The following is a 7,647-nucleotide window of genomic DNA, read 5'->3' as shown; positions in this document are numbered from 1 at the left end:
ACCTATGGAACATATCACTATAAATAGGACTATTTAAAGTAAAATATAAATAGTCATAAGAGTGGCCTCCCCCTCTTTTAAGACATGGAGCCTCTCAGCAGGGCCACTTACAAGAAAAACTGTCCTCACTTCAAGCCCAATGTGCAGCTTCTAGTATCCTTTTCACCCATGTAAATCTTTATGGTTGGTTGTGTTGTTGATGCTAATATGTGGATGGGTGGATTGTGCATATGTGCGTGCATGTGTGTGTGTTCATGTTCATGTGTGTATGTGTGCATGTATGCATGCATGTGCATGCATGTAGTGTGTGTGTGTGTGTGTGTGTGTGTGTGTGTGTGTGTGTGTGTGTGTGGTGAGACAAGATATCACCATGTCACCCAGGCTGGCCTAGAACTCATGATCTTCCTATCTGAGCTTCCCGAGGGCCAGAGTTCCAGCTAAACACCACCATCCTCCAGCTGCTTATCATGAAGAATGTGCAGCATTTGTTTTGTTTTGTTTTTTGAACTGTACACAGTCATTCAAAATCCAATGTCTAACACACAATTTTCTTCCCCTTAAGCCATTTTCTTCCTAGTACTGAGTCTCCTTAGACCCAATTGCTTCCTTAGAAACCTACACAGCCAGAGAAGCATCTGAAGATCCAACAGTCTTAGAGGACTTCTTATGAATAGGACCATGTTCTGGTTAAAGAGCTTCACACAGCTTTCCAGTCCAGGGGGGGGGGAGGGGAGGGGAGCAGAGAGATACTATTTCTAAGCTGAGCATTTGACCTCCATTAAGACACACATATCACAGATCACTACAAATGGTTCCCCTCTCTAAGATTTTACACGATCTTCCATAAAAGGTCCATCTATCTTTCACTTATCGCAAGGTACTTTGAATTTTGTGTTTAGTTGTTTATCTCTTCTGTGAATTGTAATGGGCCTGAAAGGGCAGTGTGAGTATGTCTTGTGTCCATTGGTGAATCATCTATACCTACCTTGGTGCCTAGCTCATATAAATGGTCCAAAAATGTTTACTGGGTAGATGTATGTATGTATGTATGGATGGATGGATGGATGGATGGATAAACGGCTCCTTTCAGTCCTTACCCAGAATCACTGCCACTAAAGGTGTCCCTTTCAGAGGACAGAAAGGCTATCTATCAGCCTTTTGTGTGTGTGTGTCTTCAGTACAGAGCCCAGTGGCTGGCATTCAGTAGTTGTATAGCTAATGTTTGATGAATGACTGGGTAACCTAAGGCACACAGCTTGTTGTTCAACACCTTCTACAGCATTGCCCAAGCGTGTGAGTGATCTGAAGCACAGTGGTGGATTCAGACTCTCTGAGCATGATCAGTCTGGCTTGCGAAATGTCTGAGTATCTAAACACCCACGAGCTTCTAAAGTGCGTACAGACTAAATAATGTGCTGTCAGGAAACGTCCCAGTAGGGGTATTAATACTCATAAAATCCCAACTTGTACGCTATTAAGTCCAAGCGACAAATTCTAGGTTCATTTTCCAGACCCACGATATTCTGATGGCATCATCTGAGATGACTCAGAACCAGAAAAGTCATCAGGGTCAGAGAGGTAGTTACTAACTTCCGGCACAGTTGAAAGCTGACAAACAGGGTTTGCGAATTCTGATTTACATCCCAAATATTCCTTCCTCTATTACACTCCCCTTAAACGCATCCAGCGGAGTGAAATTAGATTACTCAGGCAAGCTATGAGAAGCAGGATAGTCCTGCTCCCACTTTCCAATATGAAAGTCACCTACAGGAAAGAAAACATGACTCACAGTTAGGTGAATACTCTATTCCTGGTGACTCAGCAGCTATAGGCCCACCTAGGTGCCCATAAAGACAACCTGAGAGAACTGGAGAAAGGCTAGCAAAATAGAGATGACAGCTAGGCTCTACTGAGCATGTGCTGTCTACTAAGCATCTATGTGGAATATGTGTTGGTTAATTTTAGGTATCGCTTTGACCGGGTAAGGGGAAGAGATAAGGACTCAGAAGATGAGTGAAGCAGGTCCAAGCCCATGGGTGAGAGAAGACACCAGCCAATCGCTGATGACTGGGTTAGAACAAAGAGACAGAGTATCGGAGGTGACATTGATCCCCCTTGGAGCTGGGTATTTAGACGCACAGACAAAGCTGTTTTATCTTTGTCAGATTCCCATGCCAGGGGAATCAAAGCTGGTTCCTCAGAGCATCTGAGGATCCGAGATAGCAGGTACCTGTGTCTCCTCACCCCTTAGGTGCCGAAGACGGAACTGATAATAGAACTATCGACTCCACCACAGTGGGAACCGAACCGTTCTCTGTGGGAAAGGAAGACAGTTGGACACGGTCCGCCTGTAGGGGGCGCCCAGAGAAGAGAGGACACCGAGGATTTTGGGTTCCGGAATAGAGGATGGGGGTGATGACGATGGAGGAGGAGCTGGAGGGTTCAGGGTCCTGTGTGAATCGTGAGTAAAAGGGATTCTCATTGCCTCAGAGTACAGCATGACTAATGAGAAAGCTATCTACTTTCAGGCTAACTCAGCGTCAAGAAGGCTACCTCTTCTGCGTCACAAGAACTGGAGAGAATATGTGAAATATTGGACCCCCATCCCTGGGAGAAGACACTGGGGGCGGGGTGTGCGGGAGGGACAGGTGAGATCATTCTTATACTTTTTCCCTACAGACTATTTTTCCACCCGTACCATGATATAGGACAGTTGCCTCCCCTGTGAACCACACGGATCTGAAGTTCAGGCTTCACACTGAGAGCTTTCAATGATGCTCACTTGCTCTTCTCTGCTTCTGGGATTTAAACTGAGATCCAAGCTCTTCCGAGATCTCAAGCCTTTAATCCAGAACGGCTGTTTTACCGACCCACACAGATCTCAATTATTTTCTGCATGAAACCAACCATGAGCCAATTCTTTATAATGTCAACCACCATGATACTATCAGACATTGATCTTTTGTTGGTGGTGGTGGTGTTTTGTTTTTTTGTTGTCGTTGTTTTGGTTTTTTTCCAGAGAACCCTGACTAACACATTAGTGGCTCATACCTATCCACACCTGTGGACCATGTTCCACCTTCATCTAGAATTCATCACCCCATTCTGACCAGGACTTCCTAACCCGTCAGCTATTGAGTCCTCGACACCCACCACACCCCATTCTTTGACTCACTGACACCTTCCATTCTTAACCAACTTCAAATTAAGTCCCTCCTATACTCACTTCCTGTTCTCTCTGCCCCTATAATCAGCCGCTTCTATTCAGAAAAACACAACTGTCTGGACCATCCCTAATATACCTGCCGACTTTTCCACACTTGGTGCCCAGCTGCCCAGTGCTCTTAGGGAAATTCAGGAAACCATATGTTCTGACACCCTTACAAAGATTCAGCTTTACTGCCAACATTCCTCATGATGTTGTCTCCATCTCTGGCTATTCTCTCTCTCTCTCTCTCTCTCTCTCTCTCTCTCTCTCTCTCTCCCTCCCCCCTCTCCTTCTCTCTCTCTCTCCCCCTCCCTTCCCTCTCCTCTCCTCCCACCCCCTCTCCCCCTCTCCCCCCTCTCTCCTGTACTGCTCTTCACTTGCCTGCCTAAGAGGATCTCCTCTTTCTGGATGAGTCTGTCAGGCCCACACCTTTAACTTCCATTCTGCCCTGATCACTGATGATCACTGATGAACACTGGCCGGCATCACCAGCACAGTCTGCCCCTGGATTTTAGGTCCAACTGTCTCCTTGGCAAGTATAAACAGACTCCACATTCCCAAAAGGAACTCTTAACCTTTGACCTACCCAGAGCAGGCTACCTGTCTTCTTTGCATTTGTTATCCCAGCAAACGGCAATGCTACCTACATTGTTGTTCAAAATAAGAACCTGGGGCACATGGCACATTAATATTTCTTAAATTTTGTCTATCTCAGTGCCCTGAATACAGTTGTCTTACTTTAAATATTTGCTATTTCTCTCATCTAGAGTACAGCCTCAGCCTTTTTTTTTTTTTTTTTTTTTTTTTTTTTGCCTTTCTCAAATATGAACTAAGACGTCTAATCATTGATTAAGTATTTTTGAGTGTCAGGAGTAGCACTTAGGAGAATCACCACAAACACATGCACAGCTGTCTAGGAGACTGTGCTTTCTCATGTTCTTGTTCTAAAGAATGAATTTGATCTTCCTCCTTCATGGGCATACGATGGGGGTTGGCGGGGGTGGGGGGGAGCTTTGGGTGGAAGTCCATTTCTAATGCTATACCATGCATGGCTGCAAAAGTTACCAGCTCTGTACTTTAGCCTCCTCCAATGGCAGTGAGCAAGCAAAACACACTTAGGCTGGTAATCACAGATGCACCAGGAATAGGTAGCAATGAGACCCCTGGGTGTCTGCGGTGGTTTCTGAGTTGATGTTCATTAGTCATGAGCATAGAGCAGTTTTCAATTTTTTTCCAAATTGCCCTTACAGACATGGCGGAAGGGTTCAACAGACTAATACACATGAAGAGTAGGATCGATAGCACTGAGGAGCCTTTGATAAGTATCTGCCAGTTTACATTCAGTAGGAGATGCTCTCTCATTTATAACACAAAGCTTCTTATTCCTTGTGATCTGGTCACATTAACTTCTCCAGTCAACCTTGAATTTCCTGACTAGGCAATTTTCTTTTATTCTTACTGTCTTAGGTAGGTCTTATTGCTGTGAAGTGACATCATGACCAAGGTAACTCTTATAAAGGGCAAAGACGTAATTGGGGCTGGTTTACAGTTTCAGAGGTTCAGTCCATTATCCTTATGGTGGGAAACATGGCAGTGTCCAGGCACACATGGGGCTGGAGAAGGAGCTGAGAGTTCTACATCTTGATCTGAAGGCTGTCAGAAGGGGACTCTCTTCTGTACTGGGCAGAGTCTAAGCATACTTCAAAGCCCATTACACAGTAACACACTTTATCTAACAAGGCCACACCTCCTAATGATGCCACTCCCCATAAGCCAAGCATATTCAAACCATGAACTTTAGCTTTGTCCCTTTATAGACATAGCTTCCATCACCTGGACCACCATAGCCTCTTCTGTGTCTCATCCAAATAGGTACACAGACAACTGAAAACACATACTCCTTCTTTAGTACTGAGTCATAGTTTAAAAACTACTCACATTTAAACTAGTTGTTTAAATAAGACTAGTTGAATGCTACAAGATGAGCATTAAACACATGCTGACAATTTAGGATTATTGTGGTTTTCCTAGCATCCCTTAACAGTCTTTCCTTTGGGACTCTTCTCTCATTACCCATCCTCTGTGATCCTATGGCTTTTCCAACCACGTTACTTTGATCCAATAAGGTTTGGTCCTTCCAACAATGATTGGTCCATGAACTGAGTGTCTGGTATAAGCTTAGCCAGTCCTCACCTCGAGTTGCTCTGAGGAAAGGAATGGATTATTTATAACACTATTCTCCAACATGAAACTCCCGTGCATTCCTAAGAGCCATAGGGCTTACTCATTGCCTCATTGGTGTTTTTCATGTAGCAAGTGTTAAATAAATGCTTTGGTGTGTGAATCTCTTGCACTGAACATGCGTAACCTCTAAAGGGCATTCTCACGGTTACATACACACAAATCCCATGTGTCTACGCTTGCTTCTGGAACCTTTGCACTACAACAGGAATAAATTTACCTCTCATATCTGAATCTCAGAGGGAAGATCTGTCTTCCACACACATCTAAAGGGGAGAACCCATGAGCCTAGATTCTGAAGAGTGAATATACTTAGTCAGAGCACAGATCTCTCTACAATGTGAGCATCTTTTTTTGCATGTGGCCACTCAGAGCTAAAACACAAGATATAAAAAGGGAGCAGAACCCGGGTTCTTTTTGCTGATTATAGTAGAGAAGACGATGATAACACTTTGGTTATGAAAAATAACTCATCTGAAATGGAAAACACGCAGACTCTAAAACTTTGTTTAGCCCTTGAGTCTCCAAGAACACAGAGACTCTATTGTGACCCCTTTCTTCCTTCCCAGCCAGATCTATAAATTAGAAATAATATTATGTGTTCTGGCTAGTCTCAACTACAGCTTAATGAGATTATTTCTAGGAAATGCTTTGACTTCAAAAAAATAGGAAAATTCAAAGAACCTTTATTACAAAAGGGTCCAATTTGATTTGAAAATTGTCCGTGCCTCCTTTGTGATCCATGCAAATTCCCCACTGACTGTCTATGTGTCTCTATTATCATCATTAAATATTTATTTAAAGTCTATTGAAGTAAAAAATTATTCTCCCAGCTCTCAGCCCAAGGTGATTTCTAATGACTATTTGGTTTTATAATGATTTTTAAAATTCACATTAATAATAAAAGAATCTAATGTTAAATTGAAGGTTATTAGCATTGGCCTCCTTTCAAGATTTCTGAACGTTGAAAAGATCTTTTTTTCCTTTTCTTTTATCACATCTTTCTTTAATCGCTTGAGAATGAAATTACACTTAATTATTATTTAGAATTTCTATACTACATCTGTAAGGCAGAGACTTGAAGTTGTAGCTTAATTGGAGTAGCTGATTTTCTGTCCTCTCCGTGTCCTTCTACTTGATATCTAAATAAATACTTCCGGTTTCACGAACCCAAAGAGGAAGACTGGATGCTCTTCTCAACCTGCCCCCTCTTATAACCCCATCATCCTTGCCTAGGTGAAAAGCGGTCACCCTTGTAATGGTTTGTGTCAAAGCCTTGGGGTCACCCTTCAACACCTTTTCCTTTCTACACTTCACAGTCAATTTCTCGTTCATCTGTACTCTGAAAACGCATCACAAAACCTGCCCCGGGCCTAGTGTCACATGCTTCCATCCATCACGTGAGTCAGTTCAACACCCGAGCTGATTTTCTTTCTCCCATTCTCGTCCCTAGGTTCATTCTCAGCACGACAGCCAAAGTGTCTTCCTCCAATTCATCACACCTCCTACCACCAAGAAGACTATTACTGCCCAAATACCCAGCGCCAAATCCTGAAAGCTAGACACGTATCCACGCGCCTTTGCAAACCCCTAGTCTTCCTATTCTTCCGAGCGCCAGTCCGGCTCAGTTTTTGGAGACCTAATACTTTTACTTTGATTCTGTTTTTATGTCCCTACTTTTTTCCCGTTTTATTCAAATGCAGCTGTCCAGGGTGGCCTTTCCTGGCAACTTTAAAAATTATAGCTCAGGATGGAGCTCTTTTGGCGGAGGGCTCAACCAGCATGGGTTTGATCCCAGCACCACACAAACCAGGCGTGGGGACACATGCCGCCATGACAGCACTTTGGATCGAGCAGCAGGATCAAATGTTCCAGGTCATGCTCGGCTTTAAATCAAGTTCAAGGTCAGACTGGGATACAAGAAACACTGCCTCAAAATAAGTAAATAAATAAACGACAACTCCTAATTTTATGTCTTTTTCTCCTTCCTACCTCCCAACCTCCTTCAACATTATAATCTCCTCATATGCTTCAGACGCCTGGAGAAAATATTACTTATCATTAGTCTTCTTCCCCAGATAGACGAAGCATAGAGACACAACTACTTTTAATTCTTCCTTTTGTTTACCAATTTAACTTCAAGGTCCTGGACTCAAAGGTATAAATTACCCAAAATATGCACGAAAAGACCTTGCAGC

At 43.3% G+C, this 7,647-nt stretch overlaps 1 long non-coding RNA gene across 1 annotated transcript; it reads left to right on the top strand.

Moving 5' to 3' along the window:
- The first annotated feature begins 2,475 nt into the window (after positions 1-2,475).
- On the top strand, positions 2,476-7,416 carry Gm40763. The gene is made up of 2 exons (XR_872042.3): positions 2,476-2,648; positions 6,903-7,416. It is a non-coding gene; the product is annotated as a predicted gene, 40763 (long non-coding RNA).
- Positions 7,417-7,647: the final 231 nt, after the last annotated feature.

This window comes from Mus musculus, chromosome 10, assembly GCF_000001635.26.
Source record: "Mus musculus strain C57BL/6J chromosome 10, GRCm38.p6 C57BL/6J".
NCBI classification, from domain to species: Eukaryota; Metazoa; Chordata; class Mammalia; order Rodentia; family Muridae; genus Mus; species Mus musculus.
This window is presented reverse-complemented; position numbering and strand designations above follow the sequence as displayed.